Source organism: Squalius cephalus (assembly GCF_949319135.1).
Source record: "Squalius cephalus genome assembly, chromosome: 14".
Lineage (NCBI taxonomy): Eukaryota > Metazoa > Chordata > Actinopteri > Cypriniformes > Leuciscidae > Squalius > Squalius cephalus.
Window position 1 is genome coordinate 22,177,606 of NC_137135.1, and position 18,426 is coordinate 22,196,031.

The 18,426-nt window shown below is 38.2% G+C and overlaps 1 long non-coding RNA gene across 1 annotated transcript in view; it reads right to left on the reverse strand.

Moving 5' to 3' along the window:
* Positions 1-919: 919 nt before the first annotated feature.
* LOC307171315 overlaps positions 920-18,426 on the reverse strand; it is a 135,825-nt gene continuing 118,318 nt past the window's right edge. The window contains exon 3 of the long non-coding RNA XR_013823529.1: positions 920-1,194. This is a non-coding gene — a long non-coding RNA (uncharacterized lncRNA). The remainder of the gene's footprint in view (positions 1,195-18,426) is intronic.

Here is an 18,426-nt window from a genome sequence, read left to right on the forward strand (position 1 = left end):
CTTCAGTTCCTTGGCTGTTGGTGTTCACAATGCTCTTGCTGCATGACATGGAAAAGCCAAAATATTTACAAATGATCCGCAATGCAAAAACGCTAATATCTCAGCAGATGGCTCAGAACTTTCTGAACTTTTTTGCATCATCTGGAGCTTTTAGAAGTTGGACAAGCTGGTGAGATTGGCTGGAGGAATTAAAGATCTTTGCTCTTTTTACCCTTCCTTCAGTTTCCCGTTTCTTTTTCTCAATATGCTGATTTATTCCCCGAGGTCTGCAGTTCGTTATGAGGCTTCAAAATTCCTCTTGCGCCGTGACAAACCGGAGAATGACATAGAGTGTGCGGAGGGGAGCGAGACATGTGTTGTCGTTTAAAATGATATTGTCTGAAGTTAATGACTTACACAGGCTTATAGGTATAAATATCTGATCCTTCGTGCTAATTTCATTGGCTGAGCGGGCCCCATAAAAAGGTCATTATGCCTGGTTTGTGTTTAACTCGCATTTAATTCTGAGGAGCAAGAGGTGCGAGAAACCGTATTGATTAAATGACAGCTTAACAACCAGCTGTTTAATAAATCGGCCCACTGCATTGGACCGGAGGGCAGAGAGAAAGAACGAGAAAAACTGCAAGAGGAAAAGGGAGAGGAAATCAAAGACGGAAGGGAGTCACAGATAGACGGAGCGCGAGAGATGGGGGAGAGAAGACAGAAACCGAAGGGGGAGGAGGAGGAGGGGAGCGCTAGGGGGTCGCTGAAGCTTCATTGCAGGCATTTGTGATGGAAACCCTTTCCCCTCGCTGCTGACAAATTTATGTTAACAAGCAAATTAGCCACACCGTGGAGAGGCAGCGCCAGATCAATAGTGACAATAAAAAGGGAGAGAGACGGAGTGAGAGAAAAGTTGTTGCTGACCACATACCGTCTGCGAACGTAAACGGCCAGGGCCTGTCCCAAAGGTCCGTCAACAATAACCCACCGCTGAGAGACACAAAAGCTATCGACACGCTGCTCGCTTCAATTTCCCCCGGCGGTGGCTGCTGTCACATCAAAACGCCCATTAGTCACAAATTCAGCAGGCCATGGATTTTGCCCTGCTCTCTAGGGGCACGCTGTCATCTTGAAAGTTGTGCCACCGGCGAAAAAAAGGACATCTGGTTTGAGTGTAGTGTTTGGAATACCAGAGGACCAGGAGGCTTGTTTCTGATAAAAGGGTAAAAACACAGGCACTTGAGAGCTGTCAGGGTTTGTTAAAAAGAGCAAGCTGAGGAAAGAGAGAGTCGAGGTGAAAGTAAACCTAAGGGAATATCACAAGACATGAAATAGATGCTTGATTTAGTTTAATATTGCATGTATTATTCAGAAATAATTCAAAACAGACATGGTGTGAATGATATTCCAATAATTAATTGCTGTAATTAAAGTAATCAGCAAGATATTATATTAATAAACTGAGATGGAATAACATTATACAGTTTACAATATTACAATATGCATCTTTTTACAATACATTTGTTTATTTTACAATTAAATGCATATTAATGCTATTTATTAATCATTTTCATGGAGTAATATTGAAGTGTGTGTGTATATAAATATGCACACACACACACACACACACACACACTTCGATATGACTCCATGTAATTATTAATAAATAAACAGTACCAATATGCATTTAATGGTAAAATAAATCTTTTCGCTATTTTTCAGAAAGTGAAAATGCATTTGAATGTGTGTGAAGTTTCAGACAATTTGCCAAAAATAATTTACCCTAATAGGACAAAGTCAGTTGTACTGTATATGATGCCCCCCCCTAAAGAAGGTCAAAGGTCAAAGGGAAGGAAAATGATTTTAGCCTTAAATATATGTAAAACATAAAAAAAATTCTAGCTGCGATTTCATTATTAGTCCCATAGAGGGTTAAAATCTAGTTAGACAAATTAATGGAGTATTTGATCATTAGCGATAGAAAATAAAGGGAAAACAAAAGAAAAGGAACAGCCGAAAGAAAGTTATGTCAGTATAGGTAACAAATGACATTGAACACAATTGTAGGTACTTCCCTAAAGTGGGAACACACACAGTGTTGTGTACATGTTCAGACATGCCTACAAAAGTATGCCTTTAAAAGAAAGTGTCCAAACACATGCATTTACAAAGAAAAATATGGCTTTTTATGTATATGCTGTATTTATTAGGTTCATAACACATCTATATTTATGAGAACCCAGTGTTTTCATGGTTCTATGAGAATATCTGAGCGGTTGGCTGATTGGATGAATGAGCAGTCAGTTTACATATAATATCTATTTCATGGCCCTTGTATTTGCACAGTCTCTGTGGGAGCCGAGCTTGTCAGCGGCTGTCGTAGCGCAGGCACATAGTCTAGTATAGACCTCTCAGCAGGGTGCCAGCGACCCTCTGTATCCTTCAATATCTAAACAGGTGCCGCTTGTCTCTCTCTCTCTGTCTGTCTTCGGCCATCAATCAGTACGTTCTAAGGGTCCTGTCCTCCTTCATTACGGCTCTATTAATCGGCTGACTGTGTGAGAACAGCACAGCGCCAGCCCGTTAATGTTTAATGGCTCATCTCACGAGATCAATGAGCCAGTTAGTGAAGACAACATTACACTTATGGCTGAACAGCCCCTAGTTATTGGACACACTAGTTAGGAAGTGACCCATCACTCTTGAAGAAGGCTGGCTGGAATAATGGAGACTGACAAACACATGTCATTCTGTTAATGAAGTGAGGCACACTAGTGTTACACATTGTCCGCACACTAATTACAGTAATGACTGCATGTGCAACAGAAAACAAGGGTCAGCTGTGGTGTGAGGGAAGAATAGGTCAATTAGGATGTAAAGAAAAAGGAAATAAACCTGACATCACTAATTGGGTTTCTGAACACTTAAAAAAAAACAGGACTAAAAAATCGGATTTGTTAGATAAACATGCATAATCAGATTTGTAATAATAATATGAAATATCAAATTGTGATCATCCATTTTTTTATTTGAAGGCTAGGTCAAATTTTGCTCTGTCAGAATTTGTGTGAACAGGCCTTAATTCTTACATAAAAAATGTTTTTCTCAAGTAATCTAAAAATGTGCTTCATGTAACATGGAAGAACTGGAACTGATTTTAAGTCAAAAATAGGATTTAATAATAAGAATCAATCTGCATAGAGACGTTTTTTTTAAAGTATGTAAAATCAAGTAAAAGTAGTTCCTTAAGGAATGTTTTGTAAATACATAAATACAATGGCCACATTTTGGCTTTTGGCTTGCTTAGTTGGGGACATTTATTTTAATATTCAACAATATTATTGATCTGCCTGCATTGACACCATTATGAGAACTGAACTGAGCTGGACGATGACATCACGGTTTTCTCCAGCGCGGCTATATATATATATATATATATATATATATATATATATATATATATATATATATATATATATATATAAATTAACTAAATGAATAACTTTTGTGATATTACCAACTGATGTGATGGTAATTCATTTTCTTATACACTTCATTTTAAACAGAACTGACTGTGGGACAAAAGGACAGCGGGAATACTTCTACCAAGAATGAGAGATAACTATCTAAGAAGGTTAGCAGATGTACAGTATTGTGGGTGAATAGTAATCAATATGGCAGATTCTCAAGGACAGTCTAATTAGTGGGTTACTCTGTGCATAAAAGAGCTTAATTTTGGCCTAGAATGGCAGTGCAGTGCATCATTGTGAATATGTATGCCGACAGTGGGCCCATCTTTGAAATCTGGGCTCTTTTGGACATGCCTGCATATCAAAGGCTGAAGCAATAAAGCTGGTGTGGTGCAGCAGAGACTTGACTTATTAATCAGCCACTGAATCATCTGGGGCCTAACAGAGAATTTAAATGAGTCAGTGAGCAACGGGATAAAAACAGGGTGAAAAGTCACGATCAATTTCAGCGGCCAGTCACTTGCACAACTAAAGAGTGTATGTCTCTTCATGTCTGTTTCTCCTCGCCGTCTCTTTTTCTGACATTCACACTCCCCCCTCATCCTCACCCTCTCAGAGGAAAAGAAAGATGAAAAGACAACTCTTGAACAAGTGACCATCAGGGAGAAACTGCACAGGCAATCAATGAGCCATCAGTCATTGAGAATGCTTGTTGTGCTCTTTATTAGTTTCTGATACAGATCCCTCTAGCACTTAATGATACCACAGCACAAAAGCTATTGACACTCATCGCGTGATCTTTTTCTAATTATTAGAAGTGTTAAAATTGGATTCCAATCTATTAAAGGGTTAGTTCACCAAAAAAAAAAAGAAAATTCTATCATCATTAACTCACCGTCAAGACTTTCATTCATCTTGAACACAAATGAAGATATTTTTAATGAAATCTGAGAGCTTTCTGTATTCTCCATTGACAGTCTACTGACACTTTGACGCTTCAAATAGTTCATAAAGAGATCGTAAAACAAATCCATATGAGCAGTTTAGTCCAAATTTTCTGAAAAGACTCGATCGCTTTATATGATAAACAGATTATATTTTTATTCACATATAAACATTGATCAGTGAACACAAACAGAAAATCAACCATAACTGCATGACACGCGAGAACAAACCTCATTGGTTCTTGCAGAAGCTCAAACGTGCTGCGTTCTTGCACATCAAGCAAGCATGCTTGAGCTTCAGATTACTATAACTGATGTGAATAAAAGCCTAAATCAAATCTGTTCATCATATAAAGCGATCGAGTCTCTTCAGAAAATTTGGACTAAGCCGCTCAATTCATATGGATCAGTTTTATGATCTCTTCATGAACTTTTTAAAGTATTTAATAAAAATATCTTCGTTTGCGTTCTGAAGATGAACGAAAGCGAGTATATTGTAATTTTTTATTTGTGAAATACATCGAAATAATTATAAATATTATAAATTATAGCCTATTTATAACAAATGATTATTAGATAGCACTTTAGTCTAAACACATAAAAAACTTTAGTTGATTGGAAAAACTGAATTATTACAGAACAAGACACACAGACACACACACACACACACACACACACACACACACACACGGCAGAAAATCTCTGTGAACTTTAGAGGCTTAAGTTAATCTTGTAGGTTGATATTAGCCTCTCTGCAGAAATCAAAGAACATTTATCAATGCAGTAATACAAATGTCAATGAATGTAAAAATCATCTTTAAAATAATTAAAAAAATAAACCTGAAACCCCTGCAGATTGGTGTGATATAAACACAATAAACAAAATAATAATTAAAAAAAAATCCTGTCCTGTAGGTAACATCAACAGCTTTCACACTTTTACCCCCATCTAATCTAAGAGATGCATCTATAATCTAGGAAATCACAAAACTTAGAATACCCTATGTCTGCCCTCTCACACACGCACACACAAGGAAAAAGAAACAAAAAAAGGAAAAAGTAGCCATACACGAGATATCCCGCAATTGATGAGCTGCGTTTGTGGAATACCCTATTAGGAATGAGGCACACCGGCCAGGCAAGAGAGGGCTTTACTTTAAATTGAGTAGTGCCAACGCACATTTATTGGCTCTAATGTGCTACAGCTTGGTCCTGAGCTCGCCTACTTCGAGGCCGGGAATGGGCCGGCACTGCCACAACCAGAGAACATAATAAGCTTTTTAAGGGGGCTGCTTGTGCAGCTTGATGTCAAAATAAAGACCTCCCTTCAGCTACTGCTCCACAACCTGCAGCATACCAGCCAAATCTTTTCTTATTACACTGTTAATATGATTTTTCTTCCCCTTTGAACTTTGATCTTTTTTTTTTTTTTTTTTTCTTTTTTTTTTTTTTTGCAAGACACCAGTCAGCATTGTGGCCAATGAACAGCACCTGGTGTGGCTCTTAATTTTATTTCAGAAAATAAATAAAATAATAATCATTCTACATCAATTGTTGCCATCAATTGTTTGCATTCAGAATAACTTATAGCCAGCTGAACACTCAGTAATGTTTTAAAATAACAAGCATGTAAAAATCCAACACTGTAAAAACTGCCACCTGATCCAGAGAGCCAGTGTGGCCCCATAATCCCACTGGGGCACCATGCTGACAGTTTGGGGGGACCCGGTCGGTCTCCCCTCACCCTACCATCCATCGATCAGCTCATTGATTAACAGATTGGAAATATTAACTGGAGGATGATCCGTCTCAGGTGGGCCATGTCATTCTCATTAAGCCACAGAGTGAAGATGGGGCTGGGCAGAATAGACCAGTCTCTCATTAGCATCCTAATGACAAGGCCATCAGATAATGCTCAATCATTATCTCGTCAGCAATTACACATTCTGACTTATGCCAGCATGCATAATGTGTGTTAAATAAAATGAATCCACTAAAGTATTGAAGCACAAAAGTACAAAGTCAGTATATATTTTTAACTAGCTAAAATTCAAGTTCTAAATGCTGATTTTTATAAAATTCTTATAGGCTACTTATTGTAAATCTCATCAGCAGATCTAAAAGGCAGTCTGCTTCATCTTGGAAAATCTATATAGATAACTTTTCATTAAAAATACTTTCTTTTTTTGCAGTCCTAGATAGGATACGTAAAATAGAACTGCAATAAATATTTATACAGAATGTGGTTGACAATGCATATACTATTAGGTTTAAAATAAATAATTGTGGTGAAAAAATGTGGTGTGCATTATCTCAAGGAAAATGAGTAGCAAGACAAAATCAGTCTTGCCTACATATAAAAATATGTGACCCTGGACCACAAAACTTATGGGTAACATTTTTTTTTAAAATATGAAAGCTGAATAAACAAGCTTTCCATTGATGTATGGTTTGTTAGGATATTACACTATTTGGCCGAGATACAACTATTTGAAAATCTGGAATCTGAGGGTGCAAAAAAATCTAAATATTGGGAAAATTGCTTTTAAAGTTGCCCATTTATGTTGCCGAATTTGCTGCATCCACTGCATCCATATATTTAAGGTAGGAATTTTACAAAATATCTTCATAGATCATGATCTTTACTTAATATCCTAATGATTTTCGGCATAAAATAAAAATCGATCATTTTGACCCATGATACAATGTTTTGTTGGCTATTGCCACAAATATACCTGTGCGACTTATGACTGGTTTTATGGCCCAGGGTCACAAATACTATAAAGGCACAGCACTTTTATGCCAGAAGTGGGCAGAAAACGTGGTAACAATTCACATTTTATTGTCAATGTTACACATAAATATAAATTAAATTCAATAGCACATATCAATATTAATTCTGTAATAAAACGTGCGACAAAACACGCAGCTCCAAACTGACCCTCAACGGCCTTATTTTATGAGGCCGCTTTAAACAGCAATTCACATTAGCTCAATAACTCCCGGGCCAGAACGCAGACAGCACACATCAGATCTGCGCCACCATGCAATTATGCAGAATCCTCCTGCCTGTGATTTAAGAACTCGCACAGGCAGCACAACATCTGCAGGGGCAGACACAAAGAGCACCTCATTGATTGAATTTTATATTGTTGTTGTCTGAGATCTTAACATGCCTGGAATTTACAACCCTGAGAATAATAATGTCATATAAAACTGACAGGACAAAAGACATGTGACTCCCTCCATTCAACTCGCTCTCAGAGGAGAGAGGCTCATTTTCCATCGTTTTCAATTTTCCATCAGAACTGCTTTTGTGACATTTTATGGAGAATTATGCTTGTTGATTTGTGACATATATGGGGATCAGTGAAAATATACGTTATGGGCATGAACGCATGCAGAGAATTTTTGCCTCAATGTTTTTCCATTCAAAAAGCATTTCAGGCTTTAATAACCCAAGTATCATAACATTTAAAATTGCCACATTTAAAAATAACTTGCCATATGTACCCTACCTCAGACGATCTCCCTTGCCAGATGCAGTGCATTTAGATTGTGTGGGTTATTGCAGAGAGTCATGTGGCCTGAAACTTGGAGAACTTGTGAAGGTTACAGTTCTATCAAAGTTCAGGTGCACCTCCTCATCAATCCAATAACCCCTCACCCCCTTCGCCATGTTAGTGCAGCATAATTACTCACCCCCATCCCCAAAAAATGACAGGACTCTGACCCCGGCCGAATTATTGAATTTTTATCGCCCGCCTTGGGCCATGTCGGGGCTATTCAATTTTAGCCGGAGGAGGACAACCTATTAAGGAGGATGAGTCCAAAACGTCGTCGCTCAAATTGCCACCCAGAAACCATTACAGACACATGGGTTTCGATACAAGCAGAGCGTCCACAGTTTGGCTGGACAGAGAAAACCCCTCCTGCACACACGAACACCCAATCCCCCCCACCCTTTTTTCCGTACCAGTGCTAGAGTAGCAGACACAATTTACATGAGTTGAAGAGAAGGTGACAGGCGGCAATCAGGCAGTGGAATAGGGTCAGAGCCAGAGACGAAGAGACCACATTACAGTCTACCGGCGAATCACTTATGCCGGCCACGACCTCCGACCTGCACTCATATCAACCAATTGCCCTTTAGTATAATTATATGGGGTAATCTTTGGCCATTTGATTGGACAGAGATGGGCTGCAAGCCGACGTTAATTTATTTTTCTGATAATTTTTTTTTTTTCCTCCTACCCTCCCTTTGCTTGTTAATAAACAGTTTAGGTAGAGCCATTTCAGTGTGTAAGTGAAAGTCACAAGGAGCATCGGGGTCAAAGTTATCTATTTATCAATCTATCTGTCTATCTATCTGTCAAACTCTGTGACTGTCACTCTTCCAGATGAGATGTAATTAACCCCTGAAAGCCTGCATGTCCCTGTTTTATACCTATATTAGAATATTACACCTTAGGCGTAGAGTTGATTACGGCTGACATCTTGAGTTAATCCATTGGGCAGGTCTATATCAAATTGTAAGCCGACTGATGGAATGAGACAGTGTACAGATTAATGATGAGCTTGAACCTTCATGTCTCCGTAAGTAATACAAATGGCATATGACTGAAATGGTCAAACCAACATTTTCCAGACATGATCAGTGGGCAATAAGGAACAACATGAGTGAATAAGAAACAATAGGATGGCTATACATGCAAAGAAGGATTGTGGTATGATTGTGGGCTCTTTTTACTGTGGAAAAGTCTAAAAACTACGAAATTGTTACAATCCATATTCCAGAAGGTTTCTGTCCACTAGAAATTTCTAACACCAATTTGCGTTTTTTGCGATGTGAGGCGGTCAAGCTCACTGCATTCAAAAATAAGCAACAGAGATAAGAATTCACCAGTACTAATACTATACTATATTAATACTATACTATACTGTATTAATACAGTATACTATACTATACTACACTTTACTATGCTATAATAAAGTAACAAACAAATTTAAAAACATTTAAATATATAAACAATTATATATACCTTTTCAAATATAATGAATATTTATCTAAAATATTTGAAATATAATAATTTAACATACTATTAATAAATTATTACAATAAAAATAACACAATCATTTCCTCTAACACAGCTGTTATAATCTCACATACAGACCAAAAACCAATGGCATTTCTACCTGAACTGTAACTATAACATTGGGACTGAAAAGCACACAACCATATGTTTAACCCCAACCCTACAATAAATTTGCCCAGTCCCTCTGATGATATGCCCACCCTGACCCTAATCACAATCGTCTACTGACTGATCCTTTCCCCAGAGAGTCAAGCTCATTGAAAAACTCATTCTCACCCCCCTTCACTTCCTATCTCCTTCTTCCTATTTAGTACTGTAATTTAGGGAGTAGCCACCAATATCTCTACCTCACTCACCCATCTCATTGTCATGGAGGCTGGGAGCTACAGCAATCTACCTGGTGCCTGTCAGTCAAAACCCAACAAAGGGTGGTCTTACATGTCAATTTATGTTACTGAACTAACACATAATGCAATGTAAACCATTAACCGAAGTTCAGATTCAGTAGTGTTTAAAAAATTGTGAAACCATGTAGTGAACGGAACAAGATCAATCCTATCCTGTCAAATCTAAATAAGAAAATCCGTTCTTCCATTGACCCACTGCTAAAGTGATGTTCCACTCACTTGGCTGCCCTTTAAAACATTACCACGTCAATCCAGCATATTGTGCCCTGAGGTAAAGGCTTCGAGCTTGCCTCAAATCATATGCATAAACATACCAGTGAGTGTGTGATTACATCAGGTTTGCTGGTACTTTTCCCTTGAAATTAAATGCTCTTAGATATGCATATATGTGGATGTGCATTTGAAATTGTGTGCATGTGAATGAACTTTTGCACCTGCTTGTCGATAACACCACTTACCACATACTGAAATGAGCCGTTTACATGTTTGAGTGTGTGTGTATATATACGTGCATTTGCTGAATTGTGTGTGTGTGTGTGTGGAGGGTTCCATCCGTGCCCCGGTACCCCACGTCTATCGACTGGCTGGGATTAAGCCAGCCGGTGGAGGCAGTCTCCCAGTGGGCCAGTGGCTGACCCTCTCAGGGCTAAAGTTCAACCCAGGGCGAGGGCTCACGGGGCCAGATTAGGGGCCCTGCTAGTCCCTGCGGACGGATGAAAGAGTGAAATTACATCTCGCCCAATATGCTCCCTCCACACACTTACAAACACACACATTAATTAGAACTATTGCAATAATGCATGACAGGTGAATAAATAAACAAATCTGATGCTATTTGATGCCAGCAAACTGCTCGCTGAATGTCCAATTTTATCATTGTTATTGACCACAGCTGTGTTATTATTTTAAACGAAATACCAAATTCTTGTGAGATGAACACCACACCTGCGGATCTAAGATACTTTGATTTCTCTGCCTTTGAAGCCATAATGTGGGAGCTGCCGGCCCTGAACTAAGGCTTTTAATTGCAGTGCTGGAATACGGGTTTATGCTCTGACACAATCTCACCAATTAACGTTTCCGTAAATAAAACCATGAAGTTATAATTAAGGTTTTCAGACTAAATTAGCCCTTTGTCTAACTGTAATGCCCTCTGTCTTTGAAGTCACAGAATAAGCAAGGATGTTTGACTTTTTATCATCGGTTATTACTTGTGAGAGAATAAGAGATTAAGGCAAAGGGAAAATTAATGAATAAATAAGAAATCATTTCGGAATATTGCATAAAGAGTATCTCAAATAATCCAAAAAAAAAAAAAAAAATTCTCCATGACATCTTTACTTGCAAATGAGGAAAATAACTCTATGTAATGAATGGCCCATGCAGATGAACAATGAAGATCTTAAGAGAAGTGAAGTGGCCATCTCATCTCCAAGTGACATCCTGACTCTCTCATTCTCTCCCTCTCTCGCTTTCTCTCTCTGGGTAGAAAGGAGAAATAATTGGATTTTTTCCCACAAATAATGCTTCACCCTTGAGTTTAATTAACTTGCCTGGTGCAGGCCATTCTCTGGCCGTTTGAGAAAGAAAAAAGAGAAACCTTCACTGTTTGTAATGGCAGAATCATTACACACGCAGTGAACGGACTCGCTTTTCATTGCTGTTAGTGCTGCACAGCGAGACATCGTGGCGTGTTATTTTCACAGGCCTATTTTGTATTGATGAAGTCAGGGATGGCCTTTCTGGAGGGGATTACACCATAATGAGATATAGTTCAAACTGTCAGTCACCAGTTTGAGCACTGTAAGCATCTAAACCTTACCACCACGTCTTTGGCGCAGTGAAAACACCAAAATAGACAGTTAAATTGAATAGAAATGGATTACAGGTGGTAAGAATATTTATCTTTGTGCTGCAATGCGATCTAACTGCAATGTGACTGGAGAGACCTACAGTAAAAGATCAACATTTTAAACCAATGTAGGAGCTTTTCAACTGAAGTCTGAATTGCAACTCATCCATCACCATGGCAAGCCTTGAAGGCTTTTGGCTTGCGCATTAACAAGGTAAAAAACCTGTGTGACCACCCGCATCCCATATCCCACTGGTCACTCAAGCTAGATTTAAGGCTTTCCTTTTATTACAGTGCGTGGTATTTTATGACTATATGCCACAAAAACCAAACGCAGCAACACTAGAAATAAAGAATCCTTGCAACAATGCCTTGCGACCACATTATAACTCTTCCCAGGGTCCAAAGGGCCACTCTGGATGAAGGGTTGCCATTTTTGCTGTCACTGTCCTTCTCTTGGGTGCTCTCTTTCTCTTTTTACACACACACACACACACACACACGCTAAAGCTGGGTGTTTGTTGTTCCATTCCCCTCAATGTCTCCCTCAGGAGAAGCCCCTCATTTTAATATAAATAGAACGCTTCATCATGCAGTGGCACAAACTTCCCCACGATGCATTGCTCTGACAGCATTACCCATGCTGCATTAGACCAGCAGAAGGGAGAGTGGACATGCCAACGCTTTTAGCCTTGCCAGAGCAAACAAGCATTTTCTAGATTTTGGGATGATCTGACATGTTTGGTCTTGTGAGTCTGGGAGCGTAAGGCCACCGTTGAGCTCAGCTGCTGTGCTGAATTTCATTTGGCCCTAAAATGGATAAAGAAATCATAAGCGGATCATTTAAAAACCTTTTATCATCATCATTTTAAATGCTGATTGTATTGTAATATTTCATTTAGTATTTCTCATTAAAAAAAAAAAAAACTGATAACCACAACAGATATTATACTATATGTGAAGATTGATTATTAGCTGCTTGTGATGGCTTCTCAGCAAAACCGTGCTGACCGAAGGAATATTCTAGGATCAATACAAGTTAAGATCAATCAACAGCACGTTTGGCACAATGCCAAACACACACACACACAACTGTACTAACCTTTTCTATTTAAGTTATATCTAATTTACAACAACTGCTGAAAAACTTAAAATTATCGTAAAAAAAGAGAACAACTTTACAGCCCACACAACACTGTAAAAAAGTTGCTGACTTAAATTTTTAAGTACAATCAACTTGGATGTTTAAGTCATTTCAACTGAAAAATGAGTAGATACTTGTATAACTTATAAAAGAAAGTTGAAAATTGCTTAACTTATTCTGATGAGTTTAAACAATGTATGTAAAAATATATGTTGTCATAACTTACTGATCATATATTTTTTTACCGTGAATATGCAAAAAGTTAGAGAAAAGGTTATGTAAATGCTTTTATAAAAATTGTAAGTGACACATTTCTACTTTTAAGTCCAGCAAAAACTGGCCCCATCACTTCCATTGTATAGTTTACTTTTATTATTTATTTAATAAAACAAGTCCATATTATTTTCAGGCAATACACATTAGATGCTGTCAATTTGAGCTTAACTTGTATTGAACTTTCAATATTTCTTTAGAGCTCAATGTAATCAGATGTTCCCCGCTGTGCCAGAAATACAAAGGGGATCACTTATGCTCAACTTCTCATCGTGATTCTCTCTCCTTTACCTTTTTTCTTACTCTCCCTGTCTTGCATTTTCTCTGTCCAGGATTTCAAGTGAACTTCTTTGTGGCAGTACAAAGCTCTCACACTAGGGAGAAATGAAGAGTGAAGCAGACAGACAGCAAAGAGATGCTGATAGGACCAGCACCACTCTCTGCCCTCGGGCGCTAGACCCCGATACCCCACAGCGTCCCGAGACCACTGCTTTGTGGCTTCGTACTGAGCACACACAGAGATCCTGCTTCATTATTTGTGCTTTAACTAATTGTGCTTTATTTGGAAGGTGGATCCACGGTGGCTAACAAGAAAGCACTAGAGGTCTTCATTTAGCGATCAAGCCGCTGTCCCCTGAGACAAACTCACATACAGCTGTCCTTCAGCACATCTCCTTCTCCTTCTGCCAATCAACACATCAAACGCCAGTCAATTCATCTCCCTCTCCTGCTTAGAAATGAGAGGGAATTAGAGGGACAGAGAGACGGGGAGAGAAAGCGGGAGAGAGAGAGAAGCGAAACACAGCAGTGAATACTGAGCGTAAGATTTAGCTGGCCTGGCAAGCACTCTGGATTTAGCAGGATATTTATTCTTTTATATCCAGACAAAAGAGATTGCACATGCCCTCTCCTGCGAGCACCCCTCCTTCAGTCACTACTCTGAGCCTCGGCAAGGGAATCCGAGTGAATATAATGAGACTCCATCAAGGCTATCAGGTGTAAGATCACATCACATCAAAGCTGGATCAAACGTTGCCTAGCAAGATATATTTGGACATATGTTAAGAGAATTATCAAATTCCCCTGCTTAAAGAGAAAATTTGTAAACCTATAAACAAGTAACTTCAAGGTTAGGGTATTTGTTTTTTCATGTTGACAAAAAATATAATAATTTACCAATAGAAAAAAAAAGTATAAATGTTCCATATTTCAATGAAAATAGAGAACATCTATGCAATACAAATTATATAAGAAATGTTGATTAAATATAATAATTTTTAGAATTGAGTCAAATGAGCTCTTAAATACAATCAAAATGAGTATACAAAAAATACAAAAATATTTAGATGATATATAATCAATTCTATTAAAAGAACCACCATGCTTATAATTATTATTTAAATGATCATTTGGAATTGTGGTAATTACCTATTTAGTATATTTTAGTACACATAACTTATTATTATGTCTTCCATTAGAAATGCACGTCAAAGTATGTGTTGCATAAAACTATTTACAATATCACATGAACACTAAGAGACAAAAACAGCACACATAGACCCCCAGACTTGGTACTTAGCAACTAATCAATTTAAAGTAAAGTAACAAACTAATTCTGACATCACACAACAATATACGACAACAATTACGATTATGTTCGCGATTGTTCTGCATTCATTTACAAAAATAATGTTTTATATATTTACGGTAGGACATTTACAAAATATCTTCAAGGAACATGATCTTTACTTAATATCCTAATGATGTTTGGCATAAAAGAAAAATCGATAATTTTGACCCATACAATGTATTGTTGGCTATTGCCAGAAATATACCCGTGCGACTTGTGACTGGTTTTGTGATCCAGGGTCACATATCTAAATAACATTTCAGTTTATTAATATTAGTTTGGTTATCTTTGATAACCATATTTGTATACCACAGAGAGAAGTCAGACACGGATTAGAAAATGATTAGCAAATTAAGATTAGCATTTACAGTATACAGTTCATAAACAGACGTATACATTTATTAAATCAAATTATACATTATATGCATAATGCTTTATAGAGTTTAACCTAAATCACATTTTCCATCCAAACTTCCCAGATTTTTCCAGAAGCTCTCTTTCATGCTCCCACCACATTTCATCCAGTCACACAGCAGACTAAGGCTCGTTTAAACACCATTCTAATAACCTCTCTCAAATGGCATAATGAAGATGCACGCTATCGGGTCACATTCACGCCGATCAATATGGCAGTACAAAATGGTCAATAAACATATGCGTGGATTGATTTCATCATGTTATTACCATATAAAGCAACCTAGTAAATATGCAGATAATTGCTGGTGAACCGTTGTTGGTACCAGCCAAATTACAAGGGAGTACTAAACACATGGAGCTGTGCCCTAAAAATGGATTTCTAAAAAGCGTTAACATCTGGTCAAAGAGGTGATTGTTATTTACCTTAGAGCGGATTTAAAAGTTTACTAGCAGACAGAGATCAAGCATGTCAGACATGCATTGAAATGCTCATCTAAACTGAAGAAATGGTTCAAGGGTGCACTATGTAAAGATGACTGCAGCATCATTTTGCCATGTTTCAACACAAAAGGAATGATTGAAAAAACAGCTCAAAGTCTCGTGCGAATCAGTCAGATGACAGAAAGCGAACAAAGAGCTCAGAACCTTCTCTTTTTGAGACCTTGAAAAGATGGCCGTCACGCTGGAGGCCAGCCAACTCCGCTCCATCCCTGAGCTCTCAGAGCAAAGCCATGCAGATTTCTCCAGCCTAATCCCCCTGCAATGACACAGGAGCCCTGGGATAAGATATTGAATCCTCCATCTCTCTCTCACCCTCGCTCTAACTCTTTCTCGCTCTGCCTTTCTCACTCTCTAACAAGTGGAGCTGTTTTCCATGTGGACCATAATGGCACTCAGCACTCTACAATACATGATCCTTCCCCATGTGCCCCGTTGAAATCACACCCCCATGGCCACTGTATAGGCACATGATCTCCGGATTGCCGACTGACAGCGGGTTTCCACGCAGCTTTGCCTAGACACCACAAAATAAGTACTGTACGTCTCTCTCTATCTCTCGCGTAGCTCCTCAAACAATTAGCGTGCAGTGTACCGATATTGAGATGTTTTCATCCAATTCTTTCCGCCTCTCCATAGTCTTACACACACAAAAGAGCTTTTCTGGCAACTGTGGAGACAGCGGGCCACTAAGCATGCTTTAAGACTGGTCCCAGTCAAACGGCCTTCTCCTGCAGCCCTCCCATTTTAAGTGATCATCCTTGTATCATAACAGATTAAGGGCTGCAGCGTGGCTGGATTAGACCTAAGCTAACCTTTATCCGCCCCCATCCTCACCTGAAACTTACAAGGAGTGAGGAGTCAATTGCCCTGTCCTGATTTACAATGACACTGAGCCCTACTCTGGGCCCCTCATTATTTGGATTAAGAGAAACACTTTTGAGTAATTATTTTCACGTCGGAACGTTAAGCTTCCACCGGATTTAGACGAGCTCTAGTCCAACACTACGGAAAAGAAGGGCGATATAAACGTGCTTATCATGCGCTACGGGTGCTATATCGGTAATCACCAACAAACAGAGAACTGGAGAGAGAGAGAGAGAGAGAGAGATATATAGAGATTCAAGAAATGACCGCTCTTTTGTTTTAAACACAAGGGATTTGAGAGTGTGTACCCGATTAAGGGTCTTTAAATGCTTGGCTAGGCATGAAGAAGATACTATTTATGTTTCAGATTAGACTTTGGGTGAATGGATTTCAATATGGATATACAGAGAAATTTGCTATTGTTATTGTTTTTATTTTAGGGCAGGGAATAAAATTAATAATAAAGTTGATTAATGATGAATAATGAACTGCAGCAATTATTTTTTTTAAATCACCCTTTCACATATCTACATTTAGTCCAGAGTCCAGATAAGTCTTGCCTTCTGCAGATGATTTGCTTTTAAATAAAAATTGTGTCATCACACACACACACACACACATGCACACACGTGCACAAACATACACACACACACACACATGTACGTACACACGCGCACGCGCACACACACACACACACACACACACACACAGAGAGAGAGAGAGAGAGAGGTACCTCATGATGTCTTTTCCTGGTAAGACAGGAGTTAAAACTGTCAAAGGCACTTTTTTTTAAGTTATATAGCTTTCAATTTCAGTTGCATTTTTTTTCAGCATTTATTTTTTATTTCTTTGGTCATGTCTTGCCTATAGCCACTCAAAAAAAAAAAAATAAATAAATAAAAATAATAATAATAATAAATAATTGTATGACCTAAAATAGTGAAAGGTGCTTTTTGTTCTCTTTGTTCATGAAAATAAACTATATTCACTCCTGTCACTTATTTTGATTGTTTATTTTAACTGTTTATCTTTGTGAAGGTAAAGGTGTGTGACACTGTGCAAGTTTGTTTTTCTTATCAAAAAGAGAAGGGTGGGAAAAGCGCTGGCTCAGCCTGTGTTTGATTTCATATATTATTTCAATCATACACAATTACAGGGCGAGATCACATCAGAGGGCCCAATTGAGGGAGAGATAACCTTTTAAGGAGAGTATTCCCACAGAGGTGTGACCTTTAACCTTAATGCTGCTAGCAATCTCCAGCTATACTGCACAGCCAGAGTGACAGAGGTCAAACACACACACACACACACACACAGAAATGCTGCATCTCTCAATCTTCCTCAAGTGACAAACACTTGATTTTGTACAAAAACACTTGTGTGTTTAAATTTCTAATGCTGTCACAAAATTACATTATTGCCTTTGCTATCCCATGAAATGACCGAATTGCAGTAATGTACGGTATTGAGTATATGCAACACAATATCATAATGCCCAGTTTCACTGACAGCTACTAAATGTACTATTCCTTAAAGTTGGCATGAAACGTAAGTTGCGTAAGTTATTTTTTCCCTGAGTGAAACGGCTTCTGAAACAAGAAAAAAAAAATGCATTGGATGGTTGTGGTTTGAGGTGTTCCCGCCCTCCCGCCAGTAAACGCATCATCAGAGAAGAGATGTCGTTTAAAGAGGGAGGGAAAGGTATTTTGATTAAAGATTATGAGGGCACACGAATTTAAAATAAAATAATGATGTGCACGGATAAATTATTCATAATAAATATTCCATTTTAATTTCATGGTGACTTTAAGATCTCAATTCATTCTTTAAATATTTACTTGACACC